Genomic DNA, 26009 nt, shown 5'->3' with positions numbered 1-26009 from the left:
GTAGTGAGTTGGGGCTGCAACAAGCACTAAGCATATATGGTGGCTACCATACGCAAATAAGAGCGACAAGAGAAGCAACGCAACGGTCGGGAAGCTATAAATGATCAAGAAGTGATCCTGAAACTACTTACATTCAAGCATAACACAAAACCGTGTTCACTTCCCGGACTCCGCCGAGAAGAGACCATCACGGTTACACACGTGGTTGATGTATTTTAATTAAGTCAAGTGTCAAGTTCTCTACAACCGGACATTAACAAATTCCCATATGCCACATAACCGCGGGCATGGCTCTCTAAAGTTTATACCCTGCAGGGTGTCCCAACTTAGCCCATCACAAGCTCTCACGGTCAACGAAGGATATTCCTTCTCCCGGGAAGACCCGATCAGTCTCGGAATCCCGGTTACAAGACATTTCGACAATGGTAAAACAAGACCAGCAAAGCCGCCCGATATGCCGACAATCCTGATAGGAGCTGCACATATCTCGTTCTCAGGGCAACACCGAATGAGCAATCCGTACAACTAAAACCAGCCCTCAAGTTTCCCCGAGGTGGCGCTGCAAGGGGCTCTAGTTCGGACCAACACTTAGAGAAGCACAGGCCCGGGGGGGTTAAAATAAAGATGACCCTCGGGTTAATTACTCCCAAGGGAAAGGTATAGGTTGTTAGGCAAATGTAAAACTAAGGTTGGGCCTTGCTGGAGCAGTTTTATTCAAAGCGAACTGTCAAGGGGTTCCCATAACACCCAACCGTGTAAGGAACGCAAAATCAAGGAACATAACACCGGTATGACGGAAACTAAGGTGGCAATAGTGGAACAAAACACCAGGCATAAGGCCGAGCCTTCCACCCTTTACCAAGTATATAGATGCATTAATTAAAATAAGAGATATTGTGATATCCCAACATATGCATGTACCAACATGGAACAATCTTCAACTTCACCTACAACTAACAACGCTATAAGAGGGGCTGAGCAAAGCGGTAACTTGGCCAAACAACGCTTTGCTAGGAAAGGTGGGTTAGAGGCTTGACATGGCAATATGGGAGGCATGATATAACAAGTGGTAGGTAGCGTCTTAGCGATAGAACGAACAACTAGCAAGCAAAGATAGAAGTGATTTCGAGGGTATGGTCATCTTGCCTGAGATCCCGCAAGGAAGAAGAACGAGTCCATGAAGAAGACAAGCGGACATAATCGAACGAATCCTCACAACTCCAGAACGAAACCGAAGCTAACGAGAGAGACAACCCGGAAAGAAGCAAGCAACATAGTAAACAACCATCACATAAACATGGCATGATGCGCAACCAAGTATGATGCATGTCCAGTTTAAAGAGGCATGGCATGTGATAACCCACAAGTATAGGGGATCGCAACAGTTTTCGATAAGTAAGAGTGTCGAACCCAACGAGGAGCTAAAGGCAGAACAAATATTCCCTCAAGTTCTATCGACCACCGATACAACTCTACGCACGCTTAACGTTCGCTTTACCTAGAACGAGTATGAAACTAGAAGTACTTTGTAGGTGTTGTTGGATAGGTTTGCAAGATAATAAAGAGCATGTAAATAAAAAGTAGGGGCTGTTTAGATAAGAACACAACTAAGTTAGTTTTAATAAAGACCTTTTTGTTACGAGAAAGTTATTTGTCCATAGGAAATCGATAACTAGACCGGTAATCATTATTGCAATTTTATATGAGGGAGAGGCATAAGCTAACATACTTTCTCTACTTGGATCATATGCACTTATGATTGGAACTCTAGCAAGCATCCGCAACTACTAAAGATCATTAAGGTAAAACCCAACCATAGCATTAAAGCATCAATTCCTCTTTATCCCAAACGCAGAAGTTGTTGGTGAAGATTGCGGTGATGATGATGGCCCCCGGTGGCACTCCGGTGCCACTGGAAGCGAGGGGGAGAGATCCCCCCTCCTTCTTCTTCTTCCTTGGCCTCCTACCTAGATGGGAGAAGGGTTTCCCCTCTGGTCCATGGCCTCCATGGCGTGGGAGGGGCGAGAGCCCCTCCGAGATTGGATCTGTCTCTCTATCTCTCTTTGTTTCTGCGTTCTCTGATTCTACCTTTTCAGCGTTTCTTATATTCCCGGAGATCCGTAACTCCGATTGGGCTGAAATTTTAACACGATATCTATCCGGATATTAGCTTTGTTGTGGCGAAAGAAGGGCATCAACCACCTTACGAGGTGGCCATGAGGGTCAGGGGCGCGTCTGCCCCCTTGGGGCGCGCCCCCCTGCCTCGTGGCCACCTCGGGCATCGTCTCGCGTGGATTTTTCTTCCCAAAAATCATATATATTCCAAAAAAATCTCTGTCAGTTTTTATCACGTTTGGACTCCGCTTGATATGGATATTCTGCGAAACAAAAAAACATGCAACAAACAGGAACTGGCACTGGGCGCTGGATCAATATGTTAGTCCCAAAAATAGTATAAAAAGTTGCCAAAAGTATATGAAAGTTGTAGAATATTGGCATGGAACAATCAAAAATTATAGATACGACGGAGACGTATCAGCATGGCAAAGTGCACAAACAATACTACGAATTAGGTGGAGCTCAATATGCAACGAGTTGCGTATTGACGAAACACCACATCAATTATTTAGTTCTCTCTCGTTTATGTACCCAACAATATTAAATGTTTTTAAACATGGCAAGAGGTGAAGCATAATAAAACTACCTATATAGGCAAGTTTAAATGAGGTCAGAACAACAAGCAACAAGTCCGGAAAAATCTTCATATGCAATTTATGGATTTGGTACTGTTCTTCCCTAAACCATATTTTAGAGTTGTTAAACATGCAAGATGAGTGCACCATGTTAAACTAGGCATTTTTCTACCCCATTTACATATAAAGATTATTTAAAACCGAGCTACGATTATTTAGTTATGAATTAAATCATTTTAACATGTCATTAGAGAAAATTAATTGCAAACAACAATTTAAACATTTTAAACATGGATGAAAGTTGCATACTGTTAAAAAACATGAAAAACTGAGCAAGATGCATATATGGCATGTTTCATTTGGATGCATGGATATTTAGCTATAAACAATTTAAGACAATGGCAATTCTATAAATATGCAATGCAGTAGACAAATAGCAAAACGCAAGACTGATAAAAAAACACAATCGGGATGAATTGCAGGATCCCGTAGCGGTCCACGAGGATTTGGCCCGAGTGACAGTGTGTGTGCAGAACTGTTGGATTTGGCCCGAGTGACAGTATGTGTGCAGAACGAAAAACAGTGAAAAAGCTGGGGCGCCTAGGACTCGAACACAAGACCTCCTGCTGTTGGCAGGATGAGTTAACCAGTCAGGCTGGTTGTGTGTTTGTGAAAGTGAAGAGCATGGCACAACTTAAATAGGTTGAAGGCCCGATCCTGGACCTCCATGGATGAATAGAGGACATAGAACTCTAGCGGTTGCTCGCGGCTAGAAGCAGCGGCGGCTATGGCTAAAAACTAGCGGCGACCATGCGGGTTTGGATGCTTGAGCAGCTGCGGGATGGTCGCGTGCAGGCGAAGCAGCTGCAGGAGATTGGCTCGAGCACGAGCTTGAGCTCGTCTCGGGCATGGCGGCGAGGCAAGACGCAGTAGGCCACGGGCTCGCAGTCGAGCGCGGTTGTGCGCATGTGTAGAAGCATGTGCATGGAGGTGTGCCTGTGAAGGTGCAGCAAATGGGCAGCGCGTGTGCAGAGGACATGCGACAAGGAGAAGCAGGGCAAGCAGCAGCAGGACCTGTTCGAGCACGAGCATGGCTCGGCTCGGGCGATGGCGACGCAAGGCAATCGGCGAAGCTGCCGGGAGAGGTGGCGAGGTCGGGTGAGAAGGGAGTGGCATGACAAGGTGGCGTGTTCTAGAGAGGATTCAGAGCGGGGGCGAAGCACAAGGAACCACGGCGACTACTGCAACTACACAACAAAATTCAAAACTCGTCGGAGCACCGAGAACACGAAGATGGCATGGATCTAGCGACGACTCCGGTGATCGAATCGCGATGGAAAAGAGCAGGATTGGAGTTGGGTATAGCGAGTATACCTGTGACATGAGGATGCAGCCGGGGACGCAGAATATCGATGGATAGGAGGCAAGAAACTCTGGTGGACTTGTTGTTCGTGAAGAAGACGAAGTAGAGGACGAAGAGGACATCGGGAAAGGCGTCCTCGGGCTCGGATCGGTGTCAGAACAGACTTGGGGAGGCGCTGAGGTGCTCTGGGTCAACAGTGGGGAGGCCGGTGATGCTCCTACTCCGGTGATGAGCTCTTGCTTGGGCCGGCCATGGTGGCTGCGGGGATGTAGGATCGAAAGTATGTCTAGAGGGGGGGTGATTAGACTACTTGACCAAATAAAAACTTAACCTTTTCCCAATTTTAGTTCTCGGCAGATTTTATCTATTGTAGGACAAGTCAAGCAATCATCACACAATTCAAGCAAGCATGCAAAGAGTATATTGGCAGCGGAAAGTAAAGCATGCAACTTGCAAGAATGTAAAGGGAAGGGTTTGGAGAATTCAAACGCAATTGGAGACACGGATGTTTTTCCCGTGGTTCGGATAGGTGGTGCTATCCTACATCCACGTTGATGGAGACTTCAACCCACGAAGGGTAACGGTCGCGCGAGTCCACGGAGGGCTCCACCCACGAAGGGTCCACAAAGTAGCAACCTTGTCTATCCCACCATGGCCATCTCCCACGAAGGACTTGCCTCACTAGCGGTAGATCTTCACGAAGTAGGCGATCTCCTTGCCCTTACAAACTCCTTGGTTCAACTCCACAATCTTGTCGGAGGCTCCCAAGTGACACCTAGCCAATCTAGGAGACACCACTCTCCAAGAAGTAACAAATTGTGTGTTGATGATGAACTCCTTGCTCTTGTGCTTCAAATGATAGTCTCCCCAACACTCAACTCTCTCTCATAGGATTTGGATTTTGTGGAAAGAAGATTTGAGTGGAAAGCAACTTGGGGAAGGCTAGAGATCAAGATTCATATGGTAGGAATGGAATATCTTGGTCTCAACACATGAGTAGGTGGTTCTCTCTCAGAACATATGAGTTGGAATTGTGTATGTGTTCTGATGGCTCTCTCCACGAATGAAGAGGAGGTGGAGGGGTATATATAGCCTCCACACAAAATCCAACCGTTACACACAGTTTTCCAATCTCGGTGGGACCGAATCAACAAACTCGGTCGGACCGAAAAGGTAAACCTAATGACCGTTAGAGATTTTCGGTGGGACTGACATGCAACTCGGTAGGACCGATATGGTTAGGGTTTGGGCATAACGTAATCTCGGTGAGACCGATTACACAAACTTGGTGAGACCGAGTTTGGTAATAAGCTAACCAAAGAGTTGGTCAGGTAAACTCGGTGGGACCGATTTGCTCTTTCGGTGAGACCGAAAAGTTACAAAAGGGAAACAGAGAGTTTACATTGCAATCTCGGTGGGACCGATTCGCTCTTTCGGTGAGACCGAAAAGTTACGAAGGGGAAACAGAGAGTTTGCAATCCCATCTCAGTGAGACCGAGATCCCTATCGGTAGAACCGAATTGCTAGGGTTTGGCAGTGGCTTATGACAAGTGAAACTCGGTGGCGCCGGATAGAAAGAATCGGTAGGACCGAGTTTGGCTTAGGGTTTAGGTCATATGTGGATATGGGAAAGTAGTTGAGGGTTTTGGAGCATATCACTAAGCACATGAAGCAAGAGGCTCATTAAGCAACACCTCATCCCTCCTTGATAGTATTGGCTTTTCCTAAAGACTCAATGTGATCTTGGATCACTAAAATATAAAATGAAGAGTCTTGAGATTTTGAGCTTGAGCCAATCCTTTGTCCTTAGCATTTTGAGGGTTCCACTTTCACATCCATGCCATGCCAATCATTAGCTTTCCTGAAATAGTCATCTTGGAATAGCATTAGCTCAATGAGCTATATGTTGTTATGAATTACCAAAACCACCTAGGGATAGTTGCACTTTCAATCTCCCCCTTTTTGGTAATTGATGACAACATATAGATCAAAGCTTCGACAAATGATAATAAGCATGAAATATATCGTCGCTTTGAGAAATATGTGACAAGTAAGAGCTCCCCCTAAATTTGTGCATATTTAAAATTTGCTTTGGACTGCAAATGCACAAAGAGTTAGAGTCATGGGTTACTCTTCCATGTCACATACATCTTGGTGGAGCGCTTAAAATGATAAGAATGAAATACATGCACTCATCACCAAGAATAGTGAATGATCACATAAGATAGATAAGATGATAATATTAAGCAAACATTAAGTGTAGCTTATGATAAAACACATGATCATCAATGTCTCACGAGCAATGACATAGTATCTCACACAAAAGCAAACAAAGTTCGAAAAACCACCAAAAAATAAAACAAGAGAGAATAAAAGCAACACTCTCTCTCGAAGCCCATGATCTATACATTTTCTCCCCCTTTGGCAACAAGTTACCAAAAAGTTCCTAGAAAATGCATAGTGCTAAGTCGACACTCAGGCTTGATCTTCAGGTGGTGGTGGAGTCCGGAGCACTCCAAGGACGAAGCATTCTGTAGACGTGGTCGGAGTCGAGGCTGAAGTGGACGCTGGAGCTGGTGGAACTGAGGTTGTAGCTGGTGCAGACGTGGTGGCTCTGGGTTCAGCAACTGGCACTGCAGACAACCTCGAACCTCGTGGCACTCTGGTGAAGGCATCAGTTGTAGTCTTGCCTCTCCTCTCCTGCATGTCATCCTGGAGCTGCTCCACTACAGTCTGAATCTCTGTCACTTTGACATCCAAGTCATAGAACTTTTGTTCCATGATCCTCTCTAAGCTTGCCTGGTTCTGAGTTAGGGTGGCTAGTCCTTGCTCAATCCGCAGGGTGGATGCAATCAAGTAACCAAGCTGCTCTTGTTTGGTTTTCAGGAAATATTCAGATGCCTCCTCTTGAGTAGGCATCTTGGCAGCTTTCTCCTTCCTCACCTTCTCCTTCTTGGCTTGTGCTTGGGCAGATGATGGCTCATTCTCAGTCATGACCACTTGATTATCTTCAAAGTCTGGACGGATGGGCAGGTGTTCCTTGTCCAATAAGTATATGCCCGTGCCCATCTTAGAGTTGATGAGCTCCTGAATCTGTGGGGCATATCCACAGCTCCTCTTCTGGTCTGCTGCTGTCCTCTTGATTGTTTCAATCATAAGGCTCATGACTTTGAATTTCTATGGCACGTCAAAGATATGAAGCAAGTTGATCGCGTGGCCCCTGATCATCTTGTGATCTCCAGACTTGGGCAATAGGGTGTGCCTAAGAATCCAGTTGATGGTTGGCAGCCCTGACAGAAGATAGTGTACTGAGCCAAACTTGAACGTATCAAGTGCTTCATTTGGAATCTCCTTGTACATGTTTGACATTGAGTTGTGGTCCATCTTCTTCTTGGCATAAATGTCCAAGTCATCGTCATGCTCTTCTGGGGCATTAATCAGCTGAGCCCATTCAGCAACTGTAGACTGGTACCTCGTACCCTCTGACATCCATACAATCCTGCCATCTGGATAGAAATGGGCTGTGGAGTAGAACTGCATGATGAGTTCCTCGTTCCACTTTGTGAGCTTCAGCCCAACAAAGTCCTCTACTCCACATGCCTTGAAGCTGTCCTGCACTCCAGGGTAGTACTCTTCGTTGTCCTTGATGTATTGCCAATCAACCCATCTCATATCACAGACAATTGGCTTCTTGTCTAGCAGCACTGTCTCATAAAAGTCTTGCTGCTCCTTGGTGTGAAACATGTAGTCAACTGCAGTCCTTCTCCTTGAAGCATACGGGTCTGCTTCTCTCCACTTCCGGAGCCCTGAATCTCTCCTGAGTTTCATATCCTCAGCCACAGGATGAGCATCGTTGTGGTCTGGGATCTTGGGCTTGAGCTTTCTAAGAACATTCTCTTCTTCTTCTGCAGCTTCAGGCGTTGGGGCCTTGTTCTTCTCAGTAGCTGGGATGCTTCTTGTGTTCCTCTTTGGCTTTGGCTTTGGAGCTGGCTTGGCCTTGGAAGCAGCTGCCCCTGTTCTTATGGCATCACCCATCAGCCTGGGTGCCTTAGGTGCTGGTGCAGCTACCTCTTCTTCTTCCTCCTCATCTTCCATGATGGAAGCCTTGCCAAGCACTCTGGCTACAGTTTTCTTCACCCTTTCTTTCCTCTTCTTCCCTTCAGCAGCAATTGGCTCAATGGGAGTGGGCTTCTCAGTTGAAGCTCTGGCCTTTGACATAGGCTGCCTGCCTGCTGGCCTTTTGATCTTCATCCCTGGTTTTATGCCCTGTGCTGGCTCAACTCTCTTGGAAGTTGCTTCCTCTTCTGCCACATAATCCTCATCTTCTGAGTCTGAGGTTCTCTTCTTTCTCTGTCTTGTGGCAGCTTTAGGCAGATTGCTAGGGGTGCTCCTGCTGCCATCATCTGAGGAACTTGAGGGACTAGTGCCCTCACTCATCTGCACTTGCTGCTCTGACAAGTTCTGGCTATCACTTTGGTCTGACATGATGCAAACTCTGACTGCTGACCCTGTGAATAGGTTATAGATGAGATAGAGTGGATAAGCATCACAAAATGCAGAGATTTTTGCAAAAGAATAATTCAAAAACTTAGTTTTAGTTTCCCACTGAAAGCATCTCGGATCTACCGATTTCTAAACTCGATGATACCGAAGCAGTTTTGGCACCTAAACTAGTGAACTCGGTCAGACCGAGTCACAGTTCGGTGGCACCGAGACTGCTCGGGTTTCACAGAGTTCCAAAATCGGTCACGCCGATAAGTAATTCTCGGTCAGACCGAGTCTCACTTGTGCAATGGCATAAGCCAAATCGGTGGGACCGAGTTTTTCAACTCGGTGGGTCCGAGATGGTTTCGGCGGAAACCTAACCCTAAAATTTTCGAATTAAACCTAATCTACGAGTTCATTGACTGGATAGAAGTTTAACAAACGTGGCAAGAATCATGATGATCACAATGTGCTAAGAATCGGATTGGGGAATAGCACAAAGATCGAGTCCATACCCTAGTTCGGCGGAGACTCGCTACGGCGGCAACGGCGGGGTTGAATTTCCGTTGACGGCGACGGAGACCAGCGACTAGAGGCGGCTGGCGGCGAGGAGACGATCCGGAGACCAAGTTGGCAGAGCAGGCTATCGCGCGGGCGAAGGGGTTCAGAGAAATTTCCAAATTTTTGCCCATGACTATATATAGCCCGACCCTGTCGGTGTGACCGAGTGGAACAACTCGGTGGCACCGAGATGCAAAACTGTATACAGTTGTTGCAACTCGGTGTGACCGAATGGTTCAAATCGGTTGCACCGAGATCGAAAACCTAGATCAACTTAATGATCTCGGTAGGACCGAAAGTAGGGTATCGGTCAGACCGAGAATCATAAAGAGGTTTTGGAAGTTTAAGTCTATGACGAATCGGGGACTCCGAGCGCTCCTCACACAGAGTGGTTCGAATCTGACTTGATCAAATTTTGTGATGTAGCATGAATAGAGTTTGAGACAAGAAAAACATAGATAGCTAGAGGAGGTTCTTAGGCATTCTTGTCCATCCACTTGGCAAAAGGGAATAAAACCAAACAATCAAAACAACAAGTGGATGTCCTCGAATGAGTATAATATGCAACCAGCATGCTCACACAATAAGATGGCAAATGAAATATGTGACAAGGCATGCACAACCAATTCTAGCATCTATCAAGCAATTTGCGATGACAAGGTCATCTATATATGAGTATATTGACTTAGGAGTCAAGTGATAACACTTGATCATAGGTCATACTCATCGTTTAAGCTCAAGTGGGGTTACCACTTTTACATAAAGCATTGTTGTGTTCACATCTTTAGAGTTGCTTTAGCTCAAGTCTTAGAATAAAGCTCCCCCTAGATGTGATATCCCCCCTTAGAGGGATGAACTAACCTCGGGTTTTGTCGATGATGACTTCATGTAGATGTTGAAGATGTGGATGCTCAATGTTGATGTAGATCACTTGGAGCTATCCATTTGAGTGAATTGCACTTTCAATACCTACATGGGTTAGTCCCACAAGGAACAAACAAGGATATCCATAGACATAGAGTGATGCACACACAAGATGATGTCCATGAAAACTTTTAGGTTACCTTGTCCCTTGTCTTACCAACAAGAGGGTTTGTGACTCCTTGAACTAGTGCAAGATGTGGAAGTTGATTGCACTTGTTCTTGCCAAAATGATAAGAGTGAAGTATGTTGGCGGAGTCACCCTCAAGAACTCTCTAGTTCTTCTTCTTTTGGATCCACACCATCTTGATGGGAATCCTTGGAGTTGTAGTCGTACTTGATGAAGTGGAACTTGAAGTAGTCTTGGGAATCCACTTGACTAAGGTCTTAGGAGCTTCTTCAAATGCATCAATTTCCTCTTGAAGCTTGTCCTTGCCTTTTTGCTTGTAGTCTTGTGGTGGAAGATCATCTTGAGCTTGTGTCCCCTTGAAAGAAGTATCATACTTCTCTTGTTGAGGAACAAACTTTGTCTTGGGGTATTGATCTTCTTCCCACTCAACTCCATTGGCATTGAATTTTCGTTCAAAACCAACACCTTGATTCTTCCAATGCATTCCTTGCTTGCGCACAATTTCCTCGAATTGCTTACTCTCGGCAAGGCTTTTGTACACTCCTTTCTCTATAATTCCCTTCAATAAGCTATTTTCTTGCTCAAGTGTAACTTGGCTAAGAGAATCATTAGTGGAATCAAGAGAACTACTAGAAGCAACAATATTGGATTTAGCATGATCATTGTTACTGCTAGAGGAAGAATCTTTCTTGTTCTTGTTACTAGACTTGACTTGAGGCATGTAAGTGGATAAGAGTAAACGCTTGGCAACGTAAGAAGAACTTTTCTTGCGGAGATCATCATTGATTGCTTTTAAGAACTCATGCTCTTGCTCAAGATTGAGCTTTTCAAAGCGTAATTTCTCATGAGCTCTTAAAAGTTCTCGATGATCTTCGAAGATAATTTCATGAGCTAACTTAAGAGTGTTTAGTTCTTTAGTTAGAGCCTCAATCTTCTCCTTATCATTATCATTCGTTTTATCTTGATTAGCATGATTAATTGACGTTTCATCATAGTATTCATCACTGGAGTTGTCAACAAGCAAATCATCACCTAACAAGTCATCTTCATCACTATTGAAATCAACATACTCGGGGTGTGTTACCTTAGGACCTTTGGCCATGAAGCATCTTCTAATTCCTTCATTTTGTGAGTCAAATATGTCGTAGGAGTTGGTTGACACAAGTGCTAGACCGGCAACACCTTCATCTTGAGTATCTTCGGAGTCGGAGTGATAACTTCTCTCGGAGTGGCTGTCGGAGTCGGAGCCGGATACCCATTCACCAACATGAGCTTGATGTCTTCGTTTTGTGTAGCTCCTTGATGATTTTTCCTTCCTTTCCGAATCCTTGCTTCTTCGTGAGTATCTTCGTTCATAACGATCATCTCTACTCCTTCTCTCTCTTGGTGGTGATTCTTTGCTTCTTCTTTTTTGGAGAATCTTCTCTTCTCTTGTAGGGAGTCGTACACTCATTGGAATAGTGTCCGGGTCTTCCACAACTGTAGCAGTTTCGCTCTCGACTAGAAGATCTTTTGTCATTGTAGGACCTTGACTTGAAGCTTCTATCTTTGCTTCTACTCTTGTAGAACTTGTTGAAGTTCTTCACCATTAAGCTCAATTCTTCATTGAAGTTTTGTTTCTCACTTGATGATGTAGGGGCTTCACATGAGGCTTTGTAGGCACCACTTGATTTGTTGTGAAGTTCCTCTTTATCCTTAAGTGACATCTCATGAGCAACAATTCTTCCAATCACCTCCGTTGGCTTGAGATCTTTGTAATTGGGCATCATTTGGACCAATGTGCACACGGTATCATATTTTCCATCGAAGGCTCTTAGAATCTTCTTGATGATGAATCTATCGGTCATCTCTTCACTTCCTAAGCCGGCAATCTCATTTGTGATGAGAGCAAGCCTAGAGTACATTTCAGCGACACCTTCACCATCCTTCATTTTGAACTTGTCAAGTTGACTTTGAAGCACATCCAACTTGGATTCCTTGACAGAGTCGGTACCTTCGTGCATATCAATCAAAGTGTCCCAAATTTCCTTTGCATTCTCAAGACGGCTGATTTTGTTGAATTCTTCGAGGCACAATCCGTTGAAGAGAATATCACAAGCTTGAGCATTGTATTGCAACATCTTCAACTCATCCGCGGTAGCTTCACGGTTTGGTTCTTTCCCATCAAAGAAGTCACCTTGCAAACCAACACACACAATAGCCCAAACGGCGGGGTTATGTCCAAGAATATGCATTTTCATTTTATGCTTCCAACTAGCAAAATTAGTACCATCAAAGTAAGGACCTCTACGGTGATAATTTCCCTCGCTAGATGCCATACTCTCCTAGGTTGTGAAACCAAGGCTATGACCACCAAAAGCTATGGAGATCAAAGCAAATGGAGACCAAAGCTCTGATACCACTTGTAGGATCGAAAGTATGTCTAGAGGGGGGGTGATTAGACTACTTGACCAAATAAAAACTTAACCTTTTCCCAATTTTAGTTCTTGGCAGATTTTAGCTATTGTAGGACAAGTCAAGCAATCATCACACAATTCAAGCAAGCATGCAAAGAGTATATTGGCAGCGGAAAGTAAAGCATGCAACTTGCAAGAATGTAAAGGGAAGGGTTTGGAGAATTCAAACGCAATTGGAGACACGGATGTTTTTCCCGTGGTTCGGATAGGTGGTGCTATCCTACATCCACGTTGATGGAGACTTCAACCCACGAAGGGTAATGGTCGCCCGAGTCCACGGAGGGCTCCACCCACGAAGGGTACACAAAGTAGCAACCTTGTCTATCCCACCATGGCCATCGCCCACGAAGTACTTGCCTCACTAGCGGTAGATCTTCACGAAGTAGGCGATCTCCTTGCCCTTACAAACTCCTTGGTTCAACTCCACAATCTTGTCGGAGGCTCCCAAGTGACACCTAGCCAATCTAGGAGACACCACTCTCCAAGAAGTAACAAATGGTGTGTTGATGATAAACTCCTTGCTCTTGTGCTTCAAATGATAGTCTCCCCAACACTCAACTCTCTCTCATAGGATTTGGATTTTGTGGAAAGAAGATTTGAGTGGAAAGCAACTTGGGGAAGGCTAGAGATCAAGATTCATATGGTAGGAATGGAATATCTTGGTCTCAACACATGAGTAGGTGGTTCTCTCTCAGAACATATGAGTTGGAATTGTGTATGTGTTCTGATGGCTCTCTCCACGAATGAAGAGGAGGTGGAGGGGTATATATAGCCTCCACACAAAATCCAACCATTACACACAGTTTTCCAATCTCGGTGGGACCGAATCAACAAACTCGGTCGGGCCGAAAAGGTAAACCTAGTGACCGTTAGAGATTTTCGGTGGGACTGACATGCAACTCGGTAGGACCGATATGGTTAGGGTTTGGGCATAACGTAATCTCGGTGAGACCGATTACACAAACTCGGTGAGACCGAGTTTGGTAATAAGCTAACCAGAGAGTTGGTCAGGTAAACTCGGTGGGACTGATTTGCTCTTTCGGTGAGACCGAAAAGTTACAAAAGGGAAACAGAGAGTTTACATTGCAATCTCGGTGGGACCGATTCGCTCTTTCGGTGAGACCAAAAAGTTACGAAGGGGAAACAGAGAGTTTGCAATCCCATCTCGGTGAGACCGAGATCCCTATCGGTAGAACCGAATTGCTAGGGTTTGGCAGTGGCTTATGACAAGTGAAACTCGGTGGCGCCGGATAGAAAGAATTGGTAGGACCGAGTTTGGCTTAGGGTTTAGGTCATATGTGGATATGGGAAAGTAGTTGAGGGTTTTGGAGCATATCACTAAGCACATGAAGCAAGAGGCTCATTAAGCAACACCTCATCCCTCCTTGATAGTATTGGCTTTTCCTAAAGACTCAATGTGATCTTGGATCACTAAAATATAAAATGAAGAGTCTTGAGCTTTTGAGCTTGAGCCAATCCTTTGTCCTTAGCATTTTGAGGGTTCCACTTTCACATCCATGCCATGCCAATCATTGAGCTTTCCTGAAATAGTCATCTTGGAATAGCATTAGCTCAATGAGCTATATGTTGTTATGAATTACCAAAACCACCTAGGGATAGTTGCACTTTCAGGGGAGGAAATGGAGCGGGGAGGAGCTGCCCTCCTGGCTGGCGGCGGCGGAGGAAACGAGAGGGAGAAGGGGAAACCCTAGGGCATGGCTGCTGGCTTAAAAGGAGGGGAGAAGATGGCATGACCTCGGCGTTCGTGAAGCTCACGGCACGAGCGCGAGCGCTCTGTCTCTAAAACAGAGACAGCGATGGAACGGGGCAGGTGGCTGTGAACAGAGTCGAGCCAGGTGGGCTACGGTGGCTTGGCTGGGCTGCAGGTGAGGGAAAAGGCCCAATGTGTGCTGCTGGGAGGCCCCTTCCATTTTATTCTTTTCTAAAACTTTGAATCTCTAGGTTTAGAAAAAGAAAAGTCCAGAGAGTTTTGAGAAGAAATAGGCTAAGAACAAAATATCCCTGGACACCAGGAATTATGCAGCATTTGAATAAAATGCTCTGAGTAATTTTAAGAGACTGCAAATTCAAACAAGTTTGAAAATAATTCAAGCTTGAATAAATCCTTAGCCCAACCAAAACACTTCCAAAGGACTTGAAAACTGGAGGAGGTGGTCTTGGCATGGTGTAGAGAATATAGAAATATATTGAACATTAATCTGGAGCAAAAAATGCCACTAGAGAAATAATTGAAAGAAAGGGAAAAGGAGAAGTTTGGGTGGATAGAAACTTGGGTGAACTTGATGAATTGTTGCTGGTATGTGCATGGAACAAAAATGAGGTGGAGATAAGAATAAGAGGGGTTCACGCAAGAACACACAACAAAACTTAAATATGCAAAACAAGGCATGATGATCATGATGCAATGCAATAGAATGACAAGAGGCACATCAAATCATGAAGCATAGAACAAAGCAAGGATGGTGCAATGCAATGTAATATAAGATGAACGTGATGCAAGAAGCAAAATATGGCAATGGCACTCATCAAGATCATGGCAACAAACATATGAAACACACGACGACAATGAAACTAAATGGAAGGCATCTAGAGCATCGGTCTTGGGGCGTCACATAGACATACTCTCCCCTCTTGTTGCTATGCATTTCCTAGATAGATTTTCCGTGATCGTAGGATTTTTTTTTTGAAATATTGTGTTCCCCAACAATGGCATCCGAGCCAGGTCTATGCATAGATGTTATATGCACGAGTAGAACACAAAGGAGTTGTGGGCGTGGGTATATACATATTGCTTGCCGTCACTAGTTGTTTCTTGATTCGGCGGTATTGTTGGATGAAGCGTCCGAACCGACATTACATGACCGCGTTCATGAGACTGGTTCTACCGACGCGCTTTGCACACAAGTGGCTGGCGGGTGTCAGTTTCTCCAATTTTAGTTGAATTGGATTCAATGAACAGGGTTCTTTCTGAAGATCACAATCACTATACCACGTTGTGGTTTTGATGCGTAGGTAAGAACGTTCTTTCTAGAAGCCCGTAGCAGCCACGTAAAACTTGCAACAACAAAGTAGAGGATGTCTAACTTGTTTTTGCAGGGAATGTTGTGATGTGATATGGTCAAGACGTGATTATATAAATTGTTGTATGAGATGATCATGTTTTGTAACACAGTTATCGGCAACTGGCAGGAGCCATATGGTTGTTGCTTTATTGTATGAAATGCAATCGTCATGTAATTGCTTTACTTTATCACTAAGCGGTAGCGATAGTCGTGGAAGCAATCATTGGCGAGACGACAATGATGCTATGATGGAGATCAAAGTGTCAAGCCGATGATGATGGTGATCATGACGGCGCTTTGGAGATGGAGATCAAAGGCACAAGATGATGATGTCCATATCATATCACTTATATTGATTGCATGTGATGTTTATCCTTTATGCATCTTATTTTGCTTCGTACGGGGTAGAATTATAAGATGATCTCTCACTAAATTTCAAGGTACAAGTGTTCTCCCTGAGTATGCACCGTTGCTACAGTTCGTTGTGCCGAGACACCACGTGATGATCGGGTGTGATAATCTATATGTTCACATACAACGGGTGCAAGCCAGTTTTGCATAAGTAGAATACTTGGGTTAAACTTGACGAGCCTAGCATATGCAGATATGGCCTCGGAACACTGGGACCGAAAGGTCGAGCGTGAATCATATAGTAGATATGATCAACATAGTGATGTTCACCATTGAAAACTACTCCATCTCACGTGATGATCGGACATGGTTTAGTTGATATGGATCACGTGATCACTTAGATGATTAGAGGGATGTCTGTCTAAATGGGAGTTCTTAAGTAATATGATTAATTGAACTTTAATTTATCATGAACTTAGTACCTGATAGTATTTTGCATGTCTATGTTGTTGTAGATAAATGGCCCGTGTTGTTGTTCCGTTGAATTTTAATGCGTTCCTAGAGAAAGCTAAGTTGAAAGATGATGGTAGCAACTACACGGACTGGGTCCGTAACTTGAGGATTATCCTCATTGTTGCATAGAAGAATTATGTCCGGGAAGCACCGCTAGGTGCGAAACCCACTGCAGGAGCAACTCCAGATGTTATGAACACCTGGCAGAGCAAAGCTAATGACTACTCGATAGTTTAGTGTGACATGCTTTACGGCTTAGAACCGGGACTTCAACGACGCTTTGAACGTCATGGAGCAAATGAGATGTTTCAGGAGTTGAAGTTAATATTTCAAGCAAATTTCCGGATTGAGAGATATGAAGTCTCCAATAAGTTCTACAACTGCAAAATGGAGGAGAATAGTTTTGTCATTGAACATATACTCAGAATGTCTGGGTACCACAATCACTTGACTCAGCTAGGAGTTAATCTTCCGGTTGACAGTGTCATTGACAGAGTTCTTCAATCACTGCCACCAAGCTACAAAAGCTTCATGATGAACTATAATATGCAAGGGATGGATAAGACAATTCCCGAGCTCTTCGCGATGCGAAAGGTTGCGGCGGTAGAAATCAAGAAGGAGCATCAAGTGGTGATGGTCAACAAGACCACTAGTTTCAAGAAGAAGGGCAAAGGGAAGAAGGGGAACTTCAAGAAGAATAGCAAGCAAGTTGCTGCTCGAGTGAAGAAGCCCAAGTCTCGACCTAAGCCTGAGACTGAGTGCTTCTACTGCAAAGGAACTGGTCACTAGAAGCGGAACTGCCCCAAGTATTTGGCGGATAAGAAGGATGGCAAAGTGAAAGGTATATTTGATATACATGTTATTGATGTGTACCTTACTAATGCTCGCAGTAGCGCTTGGGTATTTGATACCGGTTCTGTTGCTAATGTTTGCAACTCGAAACAGGGGCTATGGATTAAGCGAAGATTGGCTAAGGACGAGGTGACGATGCACATGGGAAGTGGTTCCAAAGTCGATGTGATCGTCGTCTGCACGCTACCGCTACATCTACCTTCGGGATTAGTTTTAGACCTGAATAATTGTTATTTGGTGCCAGCGTTAAGCATGAACATTATATCTGGATCTTGTTTGATGCGAGACGGTTATTCATTTAAATCAGAGAATAATGGTTGTTCTTTTTACATGAGTAATATCTTTTATGGTCATGCACCCTCGATGAGTGGTCTATTTTTACTAAATCTTGATAGTAGTGATACACATATTCATAGTATTGAAACCAAAAGATATAAGTTTAATAATGATAGTGCAACTTATTTGTGGCAATGCCGCTTAGGTCATATTGGTGTAAAGCGCATGAAGAAACTCCATGCTGATGGGCTTTTGGAATCACTTGATTATGAATCACTTGATGCTTGCGAACCATGCCTCATGGGCAAGATGACTAAAACTTCATTCTCCGGAACAATGGAACGAGCAACAAACTTATTGGAAATAATACATACTGATGTATGTGGTCCGATGAGTGTTAATGCTCGTGGCGGGTATCGTTATTTTCTGACCTTCACAGATGATTTGAGCAGGTATGGGTATGTCTACTTGATGAAACATAAGTCTGAAACATTTGAAAAGTTCAGAGAATTTCAGAGTGAAGTGGAAAATCATCATAACAAGAAAATTAAGTTTCTACGATCTGATCGTGGAGGTGAATATTTGGGTTATGAGTTTGGTATTCATTTGAAACAATGCGGAATAGTTTCGCAACTCACGCCACCTGGAACACCACAACGTAATGGTGTGTCTGAACGTTGTAACCGCACTTTATTAGATATGGTGCGATCTATGATGTCTCTTACTGATTTACCGCTATCGTTTTGGGGTTATGCTTTAGAGACGGCTGCATTCATGTTAAATAGGGCACCATCGAAATCCGTTGAGACGACATCATATGAACTGTGGTTTGGCAAGAAACCCATGTTGTCGTTTCTCAAAATTTGGGGTTGCGATGCTTATGTGAAAAAGCTTCAACCTGATAAGCTCGAACCCAAATCGGAGAAATGTGTCTTCATAGGATACCCAAAGGAGATTTTTGGGTACACCTTCTATCACAGATCCGAAGGCAAGATATTCATTGCTAAGAGTGGATCCTTTCTAGAGAAGGAGTTTCTCTCGAAGAAGTGACTGGGAGGAAAGTAGAACTTGATGAGGTCATTGTACCTGCTCCCTTACTGGAAAGTAGTTCATCACAGAAATCAGTTCCAGTGATTCCTACACCAATTAGTAAGGAAGCTAATGATGATGATCATGAAACTTCTGATCAAGTTACTACCGAACCTCGTAGGTCAACTAGAGTAAGATCCGCACCAGAGTGGTACGATAATCCTGTCTGGAGATCATGTTACTTGACCATGACAAACCTATGAACTATGCCCAGATTCCGCAAAATGGCTTGAGGCCATGAAATCTGAGACGGGATCCATGTATGAGAACAAAGTATGGACTTTGGTTGACTTGCCAGATGATCGGCAAGCCATAGAGAATAAATGGATCTTCAAGAAGAAGACTGACGCTGACGGTAATGTTATTGTCTAAAAAGCTTGACTTGTTGCGAAAGGTTTTCGACAAGTTCAAGGAGTTGACTACGATGAGACCTTCTCACCCGTAGTGATGCTTAAGTCCATCTGAATCATGTTAGCAATTGCCGCATTTTATGATTATGAAATTTGGCAAATGGATGTCAAAACTGCATTCCTTAATGGATATCTTAAAGAAGAGTTGTATATGATACAACCGGAAGGTTTTGTCGATCCAAAAGGTGCTAACAAAGTGTGCAAGCTCCAGCGATCTATTTATGGACTGGTGCAAGCATTTCGGAGTTGGAATATACGCTTTGATAGTGTGATCAAAGCATATGGTTTTATACAGACTTTTGGAGAAGCCTGTATTTACAAGAAAGTGAGTGGGAGCTCTGTAGCATTTCTGATATTATATGTGGATGACATATTGTTGATCGGAAATGATACTGAATTTATGAATAGCATAAAAGGATACTTGAATAACAATTTTTCAATGAAAGACCTCGGTGAAGCTGCTTATATATTGGGCATCAAGATCTATAGAGATAGATCACGATGCTTAATTGGACTTTCACAAAGCACATACCTTGATAAAGTTTTGAATAAGTTCAAAATGGATCAAGCAAAGAAAGGGTTCTTGCCCGTGTTACAAGGTGTGAAGTTGAGTCGGACTCAATGCCCGACCACCGCAGAACATAGAGAGAAAATGGAAGCCATTCCATATGCTTCGGCCATAGGTTCTATCATGTATGCAATGTTGTGCACTAGACTTGATGTGTGCCTTGCTATTAGTTTAGCAGGGAGGTACCAAAGTAATCCAGGAGTGGATCACTGAACAGCGGTCAAGAACATCCTGAAATACCTGAAAAGGACTAAGGATATGTTTCTCGTTTATGGAGGTGACAAAGAGCTTGTTGTAAACGGTTACGTTGATGCAAGCTTTGACACTGATCTGGATGACTCTAAGTCACAAACCGGATACGTATTTTTATTGAATGGTGGAGCTGTCAGTTGGTGCAGTTCTGAGCAAAGCGTCGTGGTGGGATCTATGTGCGAAGCGGAGTATATAGCTGCTTCGGAAGCAACAAATGAAGGACTCTGGATGAAGGAGTTCATATCCGATCTAGGTGTCATACCTAGTGCATCGGGTCCAATGAAAATCTTTTGTGACAATACTGGTGCAATTGTCTTGGCAAAGGAATCCAGATTTCACAGGAGAACCAAGCACATCAAGAGACGCTTCAATTCCATCCGTGATCAAGTCAAGGAGGGAGACATAGAGATTTGCAAGATACATACGGATCTGAATGTTGCATACCCGTTGACTAAGCCTCTCTCACGAGCAAAACATGATCAGCACCAAGACTCCATGGGTGTTAGAATCATTACAATGTAATCTAGATTATTGACTCTAGTGCAAGTGGGAGACTGAAGGAAATATGCCCTAGAGGCAATAATAAAGTTGTTATTTATATTTCCTTATATCATGATAAATTTTTATTATTCATGCTAGAATTGTATTAACCGGAAACTTAGTACATGTGTGAATACATAGACAAACAGAGTGTCACTAGTATGCCTCTAGTTGGCTAGCTCGTTAATCAAAGATGGTTAAGTTTCCTAACCATAGGCATGAGTTGTCATTTGATAAACGGGATTGCATCATTAGAGAATGATGTGATTGACATGACCCATCCGTTAGCTTAGCACTATGATCGTTTAGTTTATTGCTACACTACAAAAAAATACACTTCCGTGATTATACGTGTTTGTCACAGTAGGTCGCGTTTTCTGTCATGCATGTACATCCATGACGATTTTATGACAGAAACAAGATAGTCATACCTATGCTGTCGTAGAAGTGTTCCATGAGTGTCCACTTCCATGACGATAAATCGCGCGTCACAGAAGTGCTTTCATCAAGGGTGACCGACACGGGCATCCACCGTAACGGAACGCCGTTAAGCTATCGGGTCGGGTTTTGGATCCGATAACCCATTAACAGCCCCGACCAATGGGGATTTTCCATGTGTAAAATCATCATTGGCTGGAGGAGACACGTGTCAGGTCCGCGTTGGCACAGGTGTCACTCATCCAATGGGCGAGACGCGCCTATGATATGTTGACACATGGACCGGACCATCAAGTTTAAATGGGCCGGACCAACTGAAGGCTCACAAGATTTTGCGGACCATAATGGGCCGGCCCAGCTAAAGGCCCACGAGATTTTGCGGACCATAATGGGCTGGCCCAACTAAAGGCCCACAAGATTTTTTGGGCCATAATGGGTCGGCCCAGGTAAAGGCCCACAAGATTTTGGTGTGCCATAATGGGCCGGCCTAGGTAAAGGCCCACAAGATTCTTGTGGATCATAATGGGCCGTCCTAGCTAAAGGCCCACGAGATTTCGCCGACATTAATGGGCCAGCCCAGCTGTAGGCCCACAAGATTTTGAGGACCCTAGTAGGCCGGCCCATTAACTAGCTACCATGTTTTGGGCCAAATGCCGGCCCATATTTGATCCGGTCCATTAACGGCATGCCACGCTCCGGGCCTAATAGTGGCCCATATGAGATCCGGCCCGTTAAAAGCCTACCACGTTCTGGGCCAAATTACGGCCCAGATCAGGTGCGGCCCTTTAAGAGGCTTTGGGCTCAATTATGTCCCATATCAGATTCGGCCCGTCAACTGGACACTATGCTTTTGGGCCCACTTGCTAAAGGCCCACTTAGTAATTCGGCCTGATATTAGTTTTGGCCTGTTAAGGGCCCGTTTAACATTTCAGCCCTATATTAATTTCGGCGTGTTAAAAGCCCGTCATATAGTTGGGCCTAACTACGGCCCGTTTTGCATCCGGCCTTGCTACCTCTTTTAGCACTGCGTTGGTTTTCCCCAAAGAGGAAGGGATGATGCAGCAAAGTAGCATAAGTATTTCCCTCAGTTTTTGAGAACCAAGGTATCAATCCAGTAGGAGGCTACGCGCGAGTCCCTCGCACCTGCACAAAACAAATAAATCCTTGCAACCAACACAAATAGGGGTTGTCAATCCCTATAGGGCCACTTACGAGAGTGAGATCTGATAGATATGATAAGATAATATTTTTGGTATTTTTATGACAAAGATGCAAAGTAAAATAAAGGCAAAGTAAATAACTAAGCAATAGGAGATTGATATGATAAAGATAGACCCGGGGGCCATAGGTTTCACTAGTGGCTTCTCTTGAGAGCATAAGTATTCTACGGTGGGTGAACAAATTACTGTTGAGCAGTTGACAGAATTGAGCATAGTTATGAGAATATCTAGGTATGATCATATATATAGGCATCACGTCCGAGACAAGTAGACCGACTCCTGCCTGCATCTACTACTATTACTCCACTCATCGACCGCTATCCAGCATGCATCTAGAGTATTAAGTTAAAAACAGAGTAACGCCTTAAGCAAGATGACATGATGTAGAGGGATAGACTCATGCAATATGAAGAAAACCCCATCTTGTTATCCTCGATGGAAACAATACAATACGTGCCTTGCTGCCCTTACTGTCACCGAGAAAGGACAATGCAAGATTGAACCCAAAGCTAAGCACTTCTCCCATTGCAAGAAAGATCAATCTAGTAGGCCAAACAAAACTGATAATTCAAAGAGACTTGCAAAGATAACCAATCATACATAAAACAATTCAAAGAAGATTCAAATATTATTCATAGATAGACTTGATCATAAACCCACAATTCATCGATCTCAACAAACACACCACAAAAAGAAGATTACATCAAATAGATCTCCACAAGAGAGGGGGGAACATTGTATTGAGATCCAAAAAGAGAGAAGAAGCCATCTAGCTACTAACTATGGACCCGTAGGTCTGAAGTAAACTACTCACACTTCATCGGAGAGGCTGTGGTGTTGATGTACAATCCCTCCATGATCAATGCCCCCTCCGGCGGAGCTCCGGAACAGGCCCCAAGATGGGATCTCGTGGATACAGAAAGTTACGACGGTGGAATTAGGGTTTTGGCTCCGTATCTGATCGTTTGGGAGTACGTGGGTATATATAGGAGGAAGATGTACGTCGGTGGAGCAACAGGGGGCCCACGAGGGTGGAGGGCGTGCCTGGGGGGGTAGGCGCGCCCCCTACCTAGTGGCCTCCAGTTACGTGGGTTGATGTAGGGTCCGAGTCTCCTGAGTTGTATTCGATGAGAAAATCACGTTCCCAAAGGTTTCATTCCGTTTGGACTCCGTTTGATATTCCTTTCCTTCGAAACCCTAAAACAGGCAAAAAACAGCAATTCTGGGCTGGGCCTCCGGTTAATAGGTTAGTCCCAAAAATAATATAAAAGTGGATAATAAAGCCCAATAATGTATAAAACAGTAGATAATATAGCATGGAGCAATCAAATATTATAGATACATTGGAGACGTATCAAGCATCCCCAAGCTTAATTCCTACTCGTCCTTGAGTAGGTAAATGATAAAAACAGAATTTTTGATGCGGAGTGGTACTTGGCATAATTTTAATGTAATTACTCTTAATTGTGGTATGAATATTCAGATCCAAAAGATTCAAGACAAAAGTTTATATTGACATAAAAATGATAATACTTCAAGCATACTAACAAAGCAATTATGTCTTCTCAAAATAACATGGCTAGAGAAAGTTATCCCTACAAAATCATATGGTCTGGCTATGCTCTATCTTCACCACACAAAATATTTAAATCATGCAACAACCCCGATGACAAGCCAAGCAATTGTTTCATACTTTTGACATTCTCAAAACTTTTTCAGTTTTCACGCAATACATGAGCGTGAGCCATGGATATAGCACTATAGGTGGAATAGAGTGGTGGTTGTGGAGAAGACAAAAGGGAGAAGATAGTCTCACATCAACTAGGCGTATTAACAGGCTATGGAGATGCCCATCAATAGATATCAATGTGAGTGAGTAGGGATTGCCATGCAACGGATGCACTAGAGCCATAAGTATATGAAAGCTCAAAAATAAACTAAGTGGGTGTGCATCCAACTTGCTTGCTCATGAAGACCTAGGGCAATTTGAGGAAGCCCATCATTGGAATATACAAGCCAAGTTCTATAATGTAAGATTCTCACTAGTATATGAAAGTGATAACATGAGAGACTCTCTACTATGAAGATCATGGTGCTACTTTGAAGCACAAGTGTGGTAAAAGGATGGTAACATTGTCCCTTCTCCTTTTTTCTCGCATTTTTTTCTTTCTTTTTTTTCTTTTTTTCTCTTTTTTTTATTTGTGCCTTTTTATGGCCTCTTTTCTTTCTCTTTTTTTTATTTTTATTTTTCGTCCGGAGTCTCATCCCGACTTGTGGGGGAATCATAGTCTCCATCATCCTTTCCTCACTTGGGACAATGCTCTAATAATGATGATCATCACACTTTTATTTTTCTTACAACTCAACAATTACAACTCGATACTTAGAACAAAATATGACTCTATGTGAATGCCTCCGGCGGTGTACCGGGATATGCAATGATGCATGAGTGACAAGTATGAAAGAATTATGAACGGTGGCTTTGCCACAAATACTATGTCAACTACATGATCATGCTAAGCAATATGACAATGATGGAGCGTGTCATAATAAACGGAACGGTGGAAAGTTGCATGGCAATATATCTCAGAATGGCTATGGAAATGCCATAATAGGTAGGTATGGTGGCTGTTTTGAGGAAGGTATATGGTGGGTGTATGATACCAGCGAAAAGGTGTGCAGTATTAGAGAGGCTAGCAAAGGTGGAAGGGTGAGAGTGCGTATAATCCATGGACTCAACATTAGTCATAAGGAACTCATATACTTATTGCAAAAATCTACAAGTTATCAAAGCAAAGTATTACGCGCATGCTCCTAGGGGGATAGATTGGTAGGAAAATACCATCGCTCGTCCCCGACTGCCACTCATAAGGAAGACAATCAATAAATAAATCATGCTCCGACTTCATCACATAACGGTTCACCATACGTGCATGCTACGGGAATCACAAGCTTCAACACAAGTATCTCAAATTCACAACTACTCAACTAGCATGACTTTAATATCACCATCTCCATATCTCAAAACAATTATCAAGTATCAAACTTATCATAGTATTCAACACACTCATAAGAAAGTTTTATTATTAATCTTGTATACCAAGCATATTAAGATTTTAAGCAAATTACCATGCTATTAAGACTCTTAAAAATAATCTAAGTGAGGCATGAGAGATCAATAGTTTTATAAAACAAATCCACCACCGTGCTCTAAAAGATATAAGTGAAGCACTAGAGCAAAATTATATAACTCAAAAGATATAAGCGAAGCACATAGAGTATTCTAACAAATTCCAAATCATATATGGCTCTCTCAAAAGGTGTGTACAGCAAGGATGATTGTGGTAAACTAACAATCAAAGACTCAAATCATACAATACGCTCCAATCAAAACACATATCATGTGGTAAATAAAAATATAGCTCCAAGTAAAGTTACCGATAGAAGTAGATGAAAGAGGGGATGCCTTCTGGGGCATCCCCAAGCTTTGGCTTTTTGGTGTCCTTAGATTATCTTGGGGGTGCCATGGGCATCCCCAAGCTTAGGCTCTTGCCACTCCTTGTTCCATAATCCATCAAATCTTTACCCAAAACTTGAAAACTTCACAACACAAAACTTAAAGTAGAAAATCTCGTGAGCTCCGTTAGCGAAAGAAAACAAAAGACCACTTCAAGGTACTGTAATGAACTCGTTCTTTATTTTTATGGGTGTTATACCTACTGTATTCCAACTTCTCTATGGTTTATAAACTAATTTACTAGCCATAGATTCATCAAAATAAGCAAACAACACACGAAAAACAGAATCT

The sequence above is a fragment of the Triticum urartu genome, chromosome 7A (genome assembly GCF_056163025.1).
Source record: "Triticum urartu cultivar PI428250 chromosome 7A, HENAU_Tu73, whole genome shotgun sequence".
NCBI lineage: Eukaryota > Viridiplantae > Streptophyta > Magnoliopsida > Poales > Poaceae > Triticum > Triticum urartu.
This window is presented reverse-complemented; position numbering follows the sequence as displayed.